General features: G+C 40.1%; 1 protein-coding gene and 1 pseudogene across 1 annotated transcript in view; both read right to left on the reverse strand.

The window, feature by feature from the left end:
- Window positions 1–11,913, reverse strand: part of LOC135532834 (perforin-1-like) — a 28,627-nt gene extending 16,714 nt beyond the window's left edge. Inside the window, exon 1 of the mRNA XM_064960271.1 lies at window positions 11,803–11,913. The gene's annotated coding sequence lies outside the window, so the exon portion shown is untranslated. The remainder of the gene's footprint in view (window positions 1–11,802) is intronic.
- Window positions 8,896–9,014, reverse strand: LOC135540454 (5S ribosomal RNA; annotated as a pseudogene).
- Window positions 11,914–12,899: the final 986 nt, after the last annotated feature.

The following is a 12,899-nucleotide window of genomic DNA, read 5'->3' on the forward strand; positions in this document are numbered from 1 at the left end:
TCAGAAGCAGAAGATCACTACTGGTTTCCACCAATTTGTCCACCCGATCATAGCGAGTGAAGTGAAGGGTTCAACGTGTTGACATGACACAGACAGATTGTTTTTCTGCGCTCTGGTGTGGCAATGACTAAATCCAGATTGACAATTTTTTTCATTATAGGTAAGGGCCAGAAAAACGCGTTTGCAACGATGACGCCAGACGGAACAACAAAACCAGGACTTGGTCCCCCACACCAAAAGTGCAGCTTTCGGACCTCATACCGAACTTTAATTTTCATTTGCCCCAGTTCACCAGATTCTCACTGGCCAATTCACAGGTGTGGTGCAATCTGTATAAAAAAAAACACTAAGGTGCTCCAAACAGATTTGTTTTCGTTGTTCAAGGTATTGTCCTGCAACAACCTCTCTCTCAGCCAAAGGACCTCTGACATGATGTCCAAACATTTCAGAGTAAAACCGAGAGATTCCTGAACAACCCACCTGTTATGTACTTGAGTGAAGACCCAAAAGCGGTTTTAACAGAAAACAGAGTTCTTTTAATGAAAAACAGGAATGGCATAGATCCTCTTCAGACGTTGTCAATGGAACAAAAGATAGTTAGTAGAGTGCAGGATGCACCTGCCAGGCAGACTCCGACAGGATAGGACAAGGTGGAAGCAAACGAGACGATAACTTGCATCTGACATGAAAAACACAAACAAGAATCTGACACCGAAAGTAGCAGGAACAGAGAGAGAAATAGAGACCTAATCAGAGGGAAAAGAGGGAACAGGTGGGGAAAGGGTGAATGAGCTAGTTAGGGGAGATGTGGAACAGCTGGAGAAGGGGAGAAAGAGAAGGTAACCTAATAAGACCAGCAGAGAGAGACAGAGTGAAGAGAAAGGACAGGAACAGACATAATAAGACATGACACCACCGCTCTGCAAACAGCGCAAGAGGAACCCCTTCATTCCAGTCTTACTCAAACTCAAAGCAGTGAGCTCTCAACGTAGACTTCAAAGTCTGATGAAATCTCTCAAAAGCACCTTGAGACTTTGAGTGGTGGGCACTAGTGGGGAAATGGGTAACACTGTAACAGAAATTCAGACTTCAGCAGAAGGAAAGGGAAAGAGAACGTGCATGCCTTTGACATTACATTTACATTACATTTAAGTCATTTGGCAGACGCTCTTATCCAGAGCGACTTACAAATTGGTGAATTCACCTTATGACATCCAAACTTGGTCTGATTGCACTACCTAAAGATTGAACATAATTTCACCAGGACCTTAAATATACTGGGAGCCATGATTTTCCTCAGTGCAATGGCCTCAGGCAAACAAGTGGCAGCCACATGATGGATAAGACAAACTGGTTACCAATCTTTGCTTTGGGCAAAGGACCAACACAGTCCAACAGAACCTTGCTGAAAGGTTAGTCAAAAGCAGGAAATAGGCCGCAAAGTGACAATCGATACAGGTTGGTTCGTTTTACCCTTCAGGTTGCAAACGTGACAGGATTTACAGTGAAACACAACATCCTGTTTCAGAACAGGAAGAAGTTACACAGGATATGGTCATACGTCCAATATCTCAGCATCTCTTGTCGAAATGTAACTGTAATTACAAACTCCCTCACCTTTGGTGTTTCGAAAGGAGAGGTCAACTCAGGGGACTGAAACAGGATCACACATAAACGCCTCAGATGGATCGAACATCGTGGATCACTGACATCCTCCTCAACACTAGACTTTCTCCCTGTGACTTTCTTAGACAGAGCACTTGTAACGGCACACTGGGAACACTCTAGGGTACATTTCTGATAACCCATCAGTTTCCTCTACTCTGGATTCCTTACAAATGACAGGATTTGGCATGACCTTCCCTCCAGCCAAATAATTTCCCAAAATGAATGGCACCCCCTTCACTGGTCGACTAGGGGGTGTGGATAACTACTGGATGCTTTGTTTGAGAAGGTTGTTTTAGGCAACACCTTCTTGAAGGCAATTCTTGAACTGCCCGAGTGTCTTTAAATCCTCAAGTTCTTTAATACCTCTTGAGAACCACCAATCAAAATCAGGATAGCAGCTTCACAGCTTTACTGTCATAAACCACCAATCAAAAGAAGGATATCAGCTTCACAGCTTTACTGTCATAAACCACCAATCAAAAGAAGGATAGCAGCTTCACAGCTTTACTGTCATAAACCACCAATCAAAAGAAGGATATCAGCTTCACAGCTTTACTGTCATAAACCACCAATCAAAAGAAGGATATCAGCTTCACAGCTTTACTGTCATAAACCACCAATCAAAAGAAGGATATCAGCTTCACAGCTTTACTGTCATAAACCACCAATCAAAAGAAGGATATCAGCTTCACAGCTTTACTGTCATAAACCACCAATCAAAAGAAGGATATCAGCTTCACAGCTTTACTGTCATAATCTGAACTCTGGTCAAGAGATAAAGTGGTGTACATTTCCTGAGCTTTTCCCACAAGAACACTTTGGAGGAACAGTGACCAAATATCTCGTGGCCTTTTTAGGGATGTGGAAATCCACTCAAACAGAGTAAAATATACGTTCATCTCCTTTTCGTTGAAAGGCGGTACAAGCCGGCTGTTCCAACCGAGATCAAACTCTGTTGAGGGTGCAGGATGGCCTGACTGGATTCAGAGTACTTCCAGATATATCTCCCTTCGTCGTGCTTCCAGCTGCATCTCTTTTAATTGAATGGCATGCACACATTGGGGTGGCAGGGTAGCCTAGTGGTTAGAGTGTTGGACTAGTAACCGAAAGGTGTTGTACTCGTAGCCGAAAGGTTGCAAGTTCAAATCCCTGACCTGACAAGGTACAAATATGTCGTTCTGCCCCTGAACAGGCAGTTAAAAACCTCTTATGGATGGCCAATTGCTGGCCAATTGCCAGGGGAAATGCAGAGCGCCAGATTCAAATAAAATGCTATAAAATTCAAACTTTCATTAAATCACACATGTAAGATACTCAATTAAAGCTACACTCGTTGTGAATCCAGCCAATATGTCAGATTATAAAAATCCTTTTTGGCAAAAGCGTAAGAAGCTGTTATTTGATAGCCTGCACCCATCTGCACCAGCAGTAAACAAAGGAGTTAGCGTAGCAGGCGCTACACAAAACACCGAAATAAAATATAGAATATGCATTACCTTTGATGAGCTTCTTTTGTTGACCCCCCAATATGTCCGATAAGCATCACAATTGGTCCTTTAGTTCAATTAATTCCGTCCATATATATCGAAAATGTCGATTTACAAAGCCCGTTTGATCCAGCAAAAACAGCCTACAAAACCACAACGTCACTACAAAATATTTCAAAAGTTGCCTATAAACTTTGCCAAAATACTTCAAACTACTTTTGTAATACAACGTTAGGTATTTTTTTTAAACGTTAATAATCGATCAAATTGTAGCCGGGGCAATCTGTATTCAATACATGAACGAAAAGAAACCAGCTCTGCTCTTCACGATATGTAAACATTATTAAAGTGGCATTAGTTAAAGTGACTAGTGATACCATTATTAAATCCATTTATTGAAGTCGCCAGTGATTTCAGTCTGTATGTTGGCAGCAGCCTCTCTGTGTTAGTGATAGCTGTTGAAACGTCTTATGGCTGCTGGGGCAGTATTGAATAGCTTGGTTGAAAGATGCCCAGAGGTGCCCAGAGTAAACGGCCTGTTCCTCAGTCCCAGTTGCTAATATATGCATAGTATTATTAGTATTGGATAGAAAACACTCTGAAGTTTATAAAACTGTTTGAATGATGACTGTGAGTAAAACAGAACTGGGAAATCTGAGGTTGGTCGATTTTCAACCCAGCCCTTATTGAATACACAGTGGGATATGGATCAAGTTGCAATTCCTAGGGCTTCCACTAGATGTCAACCGTCTATAGAAAATTGAATGAGGCTTCTACTGTGTTGTGGGACTGAATAAGAGGGGAATGAGTCAGGCTACTGGCAGAGAGCCATTTCCCAGTCACGCGCATACCACATGATATTTTCCTGCGTTCCGTTCCTCCTTAAGACACAAAGGAATTCTCCGGTTGGAACTTTATTGAAGATGTATGATAAAAACTTCCTAATGATTGATTCTGTACTTAGTTTGAAATTTTAGTTTCTTTGACCTGTAGTATAACTTTTTGAAGTTTTTGTCCGAAGAAATGGTCGACCAGCACCAGCGTTTGGATAGGTGTACCAAACGCGCTAACAAAAGTAGCTAATTGGACAGAAATAATGGACATTAATGGTCGACCAGCACCAGCGGTTGGATAGGTGTACCAAACTCGCTAACAAAAGTAGCTAATTGGACAGAAATAATGGACATTAATGGTCGACCAGCACCAGCGTTTGGATAGGTGTACCAAACGCGCTAACAAAAGCAGCTAATTGGACAGAAATAATGGACATTATCGAACAAATCAAGCATTTATTGTAGACCTGGGATTCCTGGGAGTGCATTCTGATGAAGATCATCAAAGGTAAGGGAATATTTATCATGTAATTTCTGGTTCATGTTGACTCCAAAATTATTGCATGCTTTGCTTTTTCCGTAATGTTTTTTTGAAATCTGACACAGCAGTTGCATTAAGGAGAGGTATATCTATAATTCCATGTGTATAACTAGAATTATCATCTACATTTATGATGAGTATTTAAGTTGAATCGATGTGGGTATGCAAAATCATTGGATGTTTTTGGAACTAGTGAACGTAACGCGCCAATGTAAACTCAGATTTTTTTATATGAACCACAGTTTTTGGTAGCGGGCCTTGTCGGGGGCACTGTATTGTCCTCAAAGCGCGCAAAGAAGTTGTTTAATTTGTCTGGGAGCGAGACGTTGATGTCCACGACGGGGCTGGTTTTCCTTTTTTTTCCGTGATTGTCTGGAGACCCACATACGTCTCATGTTTGAGCCGTTGAATTGCGACTCTACTGTCACGACTTCTGCCAAGCATACTCCGTGAACTTTATTAAAAGACTCCATTTTACACTCTATTTGACTCTCCTGCGCTTGACTTCCCTGCCACCTATTACACCTATGCATGACATCTACTTTGTCGCTATACTGACACTTTGCTTCTTTGATTTCCTTGTGGAGGGAATAGATAATAATACTATAATACTAATACTATAATAATACTATAATACTAATACTATAATACTAATACTATAATACTAATACTATAATAATACTATAATACTAATACTATAATAATACTATAATACTGTTAGATAATAATACTATAATACTAATACTGTAATAATACTATAATACTAATACTATAATAATACTATAATACTGTTAGATAATAATACTATAATACTAATACTATAATAATACTATAATACTAATACTGTAATAATACTATAATACTAATACTATAATAATACTATAATACTAATACTATAATAATACTATAATACTAATACTATAATAATACTATAATACTGTTTGTATTCAGTCATGTTTCCAGTCGCCTTGCCATGATTAAATGCTATAATACTAATACTATAATAATACTATAATACTCTTTGTGGAGGGAATAGAACACTGTTTGTATTCAGTCATGTTTCCAGTCGCCTTGCCCTGATTAAATGCGATGGTTTGTGCTTTCAGTTATGCGCAAATGCTACCACAGTTTCTGGTTAGCGAAGGTTTTAATAGTCACAGTGGGTACAACATATCCAATGCACTTCCTAATAAACTCACTCACCGAGTCAGAGTATACTTCCATGTTGTTGTCTGAGGCTACCAGGAACATATCCCAGTCCACGTGATCAAAGCAATCTTGAAGTGTGGATTCCGAACGTTCAGACCAGAATTGGATAGACCTAAGCACCTGTTTTAGTTTCTGCCTTTAGGTAGAATTTAGGTAACCTTGTTCTCAAATTAGCTTTGTTAAAATCCCCAGCTACAATAAATGCAACCTCACGATATATGGTTTCCAGTTTACATAGAGTCCAGTGAAGTTCTTTTAGATTAGATGTGGCTGCCTTTAGGAGGGGAGCAACAAGATGGAGTTATGGTCAGATTGCCGAAGGGAGGGCAGGGGGTGGGTCTTGTATGCATCGCGGAAGATAGAGTAGAAGTTGTCCAATGTTTTGCTCGAGCGGGTACAACAATCAATGTGCTGGTAGAATTTAGGTAACCTTGTTCTCAAATTAGCTTTGTTAAAATCCCCAGCTATAATAAATGCAACCTCAGGATATATGGTTTCCAGTTTACATAGAGTCCAGTGAAGTTCTTTTAGATTAGATGTGCTGCCCTATATACATAGACTTGAAATCTGTCACAGGTTAGATGTCATCTTGGAGTGTACTCCCTGAGGGTGCCAGTGGAGGGCATCCCTATGTTTTCTAGTGTCCAGGTGAGCCTGATTGGGCGTATTGGTTTAGTGGAGTCCTTGGTGGACTGGGCCAGTTGCTCAGGTCTCTTGTTTTGTGTAGTACTCTTGCTTTGTTTTTTTTTCTGTGAAGTCTTCAGTAAACATTCTGTATTTACCCTCACCTCTGCGTTATCACCTCTGCGTTACTGAGTTATTGTCACAAAATCACTGGCCACTTTAATAATGGAACAGGGGAACACATTAATAATGGAACACTGGAACACATTAATATTGGAACACTGGAACATATTAATAATGTTTACATATTTTGCATTACTCATCTCATACGCTTATAGTGTATTCTATTCTACTGTATCTTAGTCTATGCATTACTCATCTCATATGCATATAGTGTATTCTATTCTACTGTATCTTGGTCTATGCTGCTCTGACATTGCTTGTCCATTATTTATATATTCTAAATTCCATTCCTTTACTTTGTGTTTGTGTGTATTGCGTGTATTGTTGTGAAATTGTTAGATATTACTTGTTATATATTACTGCACTGTTGAAGCTAAAAACACAAGCATTTCCCTACACCCACAATAACATCTGCTAAACACGTGAACTCAGCAAAAAAAAAAAAATTTTTTACCCTACTCTTCCACCAAGGCACCTGCAAGTTCCCCGACATTTCTGGGGAGAATGGCCCTAGCACTCACCCTCCAATCCAACACGTCCCAGACGTGCTCAATGGTATTGAGATCCGGGCTCTTCGCTGGCCATGGCAGAACACTGAAATTCCTGTCTAGCCAGAAATCACGTACAGAATGAGCAGTATAGCTGGTGGCATTGTTATGCTGGAGGGTCATGTCAGGATGAGCTTGCAGGAGGGGTACCACATGATGGAGGAGGATGTCTTCCCTGTAACGCACAGCATTGAGATTGCCTGCAATGACAACAAGCTCAGTCCGATGGTGTTGTGACACATCGCCCCAGACCATGACGGACCCTCCACCTCCAAATCGATCCCGCTCCAGAGTACAGGCCTTGGTGTAACGCTCATTCCTTCGACGATAAATGCGAATCCAACCATCACCCCTGGTGAGACAAAACCGCGACTTGTCAGTGAAGAGCACTTTTTGCCAGTCCTGTCTGGTCCAGCGACGGTGGGTTTGTGTCCATAGGAGACGTCGTCGCTGGTGATGTCTGGTGAGGCCTTACAAAAGGATCTTCTTCTCTTCTTAATGTTTATTTTAAAACATACACTGAACACTACGAAATACAAAACAATAAACGTGAAATTAACGAAACAGTCCCGTGTGGCGACAAAACACTGACACGGAAGACAAACACCCACAAACCAAAAGTGAAACCCAGGCTACCGAAGTATGATTCTCAATCAGGGACAACAATTGACAGCTGCCTCTGATTGAGAACCATACTAGGCCGAACTCACAAACCAACATAGAAAAACAAACAAAGACTGCCAACCCCAACTCACGCCCTGACCATACTAAAACAAAGATAAAATAACAGAACTATGGTCAGAACGTGACACTACAAGCCCTCTGATGGAGGGATTGTGAATTCCTGGTGTTACTCAGGCAGTTATTGTTGCCATCCTGTACCTGTCCCGCAGGTGTGATGTTCGGATGTACCGATCCTGTGCAGGTGTTGTTACACGTGGTCTGCCACTGCGAGGACGATCAGCTGTCCGTTCTGTCTTCCTGTAGCGCTGTCTTAGGCGTCTCACAGTACGGACATTGAAATGTATTGCCCCGGCCACATCTGCAGTCCTCATGCCTCCTTGCAGCATACCTAAGGCACGCTCACGCAGATGAGCAGGGACCCTGGCATCTTTCTTTTGGTGTTTTTCAGAATCCGTAGAAAGGTCTCTTTAGTGTTTTCATAACTGTGACCTTAATTGCCTACCGTCTGCAAGCTGTTTGTGTCTTAACGACCGTTCCACAGGTGCATGTTCATTAATTGTTTATGGTTCATTGAACGAGCATGGAAAAGAGTGTTTAATCCCTTTACAATAAAGATCTGTGAAGTTATTTGGATTTGTACGAAATATCTTTGAAAGACAGGGTCCTGAAAAAGTGACGTTTCTTTTGTTGCTGAGATTATATGTGACCAACAAAATTTAATTTGATCTGTCAGCTCTCTTTGCAAAGACTGTGTAGACCCCTTTACCTGACTCAAGAGCTTCCACAGTAAACGCTGTTAGGATCATCTCTCAGTGACAGCTCCCGGTCCCATCCCAATCAAAAAACAAATGTTATTTTCTACTAAAATGTCCTATACTTTTCTACTCATTCCAACCTATTTTTAACTTCACTTCTGGTCATTCATGCATTTTTTTTATTGTTTAGAGCAGGGCTCTCCCAACCCTCTTCCTGGAGGTCTACTATCCTGTAGGTTTTCAGTCCAACCCTAATTCAGCTAGTTAAGGTCTTGTTGAGCAGCTAATAAGTAAAACCAGGTGTGGACTGAAAACCCCAGGACTCTAGATTTCCAGGAAGAGGGTTGGACAGCCCTGGTTTAGAGCTTACAGCACCTGGCATTCCCAGGTGGTCTCCCATCCAAGTACTAACCAGCCCCAACCCTGCTCAGCCACCGAGATCAGACGAGATCAGGCATGTTCAGGGTGATATGGCCACAAGTGTATTTTTTACCCCATTTTCTCCCTGAATTACGACCTTGGCTCATCGCTGCAACTCCCCAATGGGCTCATTTATGTATTTAATCGCTCACTCACTTGTTCATTAACCCTTCAGTATTGTGTAAGCGTATGTTTTTTGTGATGTGTGTGTGTCAGAGTGTGTACTTAGGTTCTGGAAAGCCCTGATGCTTTGGTTTCACCTGAGATGTACTTAGGTTCTGGAAAGCCCTGATGCTATGGTTTCACCTGAGATGTACTTAGGTTCTGGAAAGCCCTGATGCTATGGTTTCACCTGAGATGTACTTAGGTTCTGGAAAGACCGGATGCTATGGTTTCACCTGAGATGTACTTAAGTTCTGGAAAGCCCTGATGCTTTGGTTTCACCTGAGATGTACTTAGGTTCTGGAAAGCCCTGATGCTTTGGTTTCACCTGAGATGTACTTAGGTTCTGGAAAGCCCTGATGCTATGGTTTCACCTGAGATGTACTTAGGTTCTGGAAAGCCCTGATGCTATGGTTTCACCTGAGATGTACTTAGGTTCTTGAAAGCCCTGATGCTATGGTTTCACCTTAGATGTACTTAGGTTCTGGAAAGCCCTGATGCTTTGGTTTCACCTGAGATGTACTTAGGTTCTGGAAAGCCCTGATGCTATGGTTTCACCTGAGATGTACTTAGGTTCTGGAAAGCCCTGATGCTATGGTTTCACCTGAGATGTACTAAGGTTCTGGAAAGCCCTGATGCTATGGTTTCACCTGAGGTGTACTTAGGTTCTGGACAGCCCTGATGCTATGGTTTCACCTGAGATGTACTTAGGTTCTGGAAAGCCCTGATGCTATGGTTTCACCTGAGATGTACTTAGGTTCTGGAAAGCCCTGATGCTATGGCTTCACCTGAGATGTACTTAGGTTCTGGAAAGCCCTGATGCTTTGGTTTCAACTGAGATGTACTTAGGTTCTCGAAAGCCCTGATGCTATGGTTTCACCTGAGATGTTATCAAGGAATGGAATTAATAATTTATAAATATTTGGACGAGCAATGTTGGAGCGGCAAGACTATATAGACTAAGATACAGTAGAATAGAATGGAATACAGTATATACATATGAGATGAGTAATGCATAGACTAGGATACAGTAGAATAGGATACAGTAGAATAGGATAGAATACAGTAGATACATATGAGATGAGTAATGCATAGACTAAGATACAGTAGAATAGAATACAGTAGAATAGGATAGAATACAGTATATACATATGAGATGAGTAACGCAGACTAAGATACAGTAGAATAGAATACAGTAGAATAGGATAGAATACAGTAGATACATATGAGATGAGTAATGCATAGACTAAGATACAGTAGAATAGAATACAGTAGAATAGGATAGAATACAGTAGATACATATGAGATGAGTAATGCATAGACTAAGATACAGTAGAATAGAATACAGTAGAATAGGATAGAATACAGTATATACATATGAGATGAGTAATGCATAGACTAAGATACAGTAGAATAGAATACAGTAGAATAGGATAGAATACAGTAGATACATATGAGATGAGTAATGCATAGACTAAGATACAGTAGAATAGAATACAGTAGAATAGGATAGAATACAGTAGATACATATGAGATGAGTAATGCATAGACTAAGATACAGTAGAATAGAATACAGTAGAATAGGATAGAATACAGTATATACATATGAGATGAGTAACGCAGACTAAGATACAGTAGAATAGAATACAGTAGAATAGGATAGAATACAGTAGATACATATGAGATGAGTAATGCATAGACTAAGATACAGTAGAATAGGATAGAATACAGTAGAATAGGATAGAATACAGTAGATACATATGAGATGAGTAATGCATAGACTAAGATACAGTAGAATAGAATACAGTAGAATAGGATAGAATACAGTACATACATATGAGATGAGTAATGCAAAATATGTAAACATTATTAAAGTGAACAGTGTTCCATTATTAAAGTGGCCAGTGATTTCTATGTATATTTTGTTGGCAACCGCCTCTAAAGTGCTACTGATTTCTTTTGAACTTTCTGTGGGGAAGCTATAAGAATTAGAGGACGTTTCTAGTGGATTTGGACTTCTGCCAAGAGTCATTTTCCGGCCAACGTCCTCTAGCGGGACTGTCGGAATCTCAAGGTCACAGCTTGTACAAAGGCTAATGGCCACATACCCATGCAGTACAAATAAACACACAGGCTAAAGGCCACACACCCACGCAGTACCTACAAACACACATAGAATTACACATGCACATTTACACACACGTTTAAGCACACACACAATGGTCGTATGTGGACAGACAAACGGCATCTCAGGTGAAACGAAGTCCAAAAAAACAGACTTCCTGCTGGTCTTATACCTTCTCCACAGAAAGTCTCCAGAAGTACAGAATAACAATTATTAGATTATTATTATTACTTATTAATATTATAATGACATTGTCTCATTGTTATTAATTATCATTGGGATTACATAGTCTTCTCAACAACACGCACACCTGTTGAACCAAAAGATAATGATTAGGTGAAATATTTAGCGTTTTACCATTATCCCGATAATTGTCAAAGCCTTTGTTTGGTTAATAGACTAGTGACGATTTAAAAGTCACACCACTCTAATGATTTTGGATTGAATTGAAATACCCAACTATGATTTGAAAAAAAAACAAATTTTAAATCTGAGAAGTTGCAAATCTGATAAATATTCCTCTGAATCTAAACCTTGTCATTAGAGGCTTTAAATCCACTCACCTCTTTGAATTGGTGTGAGCGGTTATTCAGACGAGTTTGTCCTCAGATCTGGAGTCAGTGATGAAGTCTGTCTCTCCCTCCTCTCTGTCTGTCTGTTTTTCTCTACAGCCAGGGATGGTCTTTTATACTGAACAGCTGACTTTCTGACTACGACAAACTTTGAAAAAAACTTTCCTAAAGCTAGTCGACCCTTTACACTATTGGGAATTGTCCTGTATTGACAGAGCTAAACTGAAATGTTTCTTACAGAAGAAGCATGAAGGGTGCATTTATATGCATAACCATGGAATCAAAAGGGAACGACATCCATATCAAATGTTATTTGTCACGTGCCGAATACAACCTTACCATGTAATGCCGAATACAACCTTACCATGAAATGCCTGAATACAACCTTACCATGAAATGCTGAATACAACCTTACCATGAAATGCCGAATACAACCTTACCATGAAATGCCTAATACAACCTTACCATGAAATGCCGAATACAACCTTACCATGAAATGCCGGAATACAACCTTACCATGAAATGCTGAATACAACCTTACCATGAAATGCCCGAATACAACCTTACCATGAAATGCCTGAATACAACCTTACCATGAAATGCCGAATACAACTTTACCATGAAATGCCAAATACAACCTTACCATGAAATGCCGAATACAACCTTACCATGAAATGCTTAATACAACCTTACCATGAAATGCCGAATACAACTTTACCATGAAATGCCAAATACAACCTTACCATGAAATGCTTAATACAACCTTACCATGAAATGCTGAATACAACCTTACCATGAAATGCCGAATACAACCTTACCATGAAATGCTTAATGCAACCTTACCATGAAATGCTTAATACAACCTTACCATGAAATGCTGAATACGACCTTACCATGAAATGTTTAATACAACCTTACCATGAAATGCTTAATACAACCTTACCATGAAATGCTGAATACGACCTTACCATGAAATGCTTAATACAACCTTACCATGAAATGCCGAATACGACCTTACCATGAAATGCCGAATACAACCTTACCATGAAATGCCCGAATACAACCTTACCATGAAATGCCGAATACAA

Source organism: Oncorhynchus masou, chromosome 5 (genome assembly GCF_036934945.1).
Source record: "Oncorhynchus masou masou isolate Uvic2021 chromosome 5, UVic_Omas_1.1, whole genome shotgun sequence".
NCBI classification, from domain to species: Eukaryota; Metazoa; Chordata; class Actinopteri; order Salmoniformes; family Salmonidae; genus Oncorhynchus; species Oncorhynchus masou.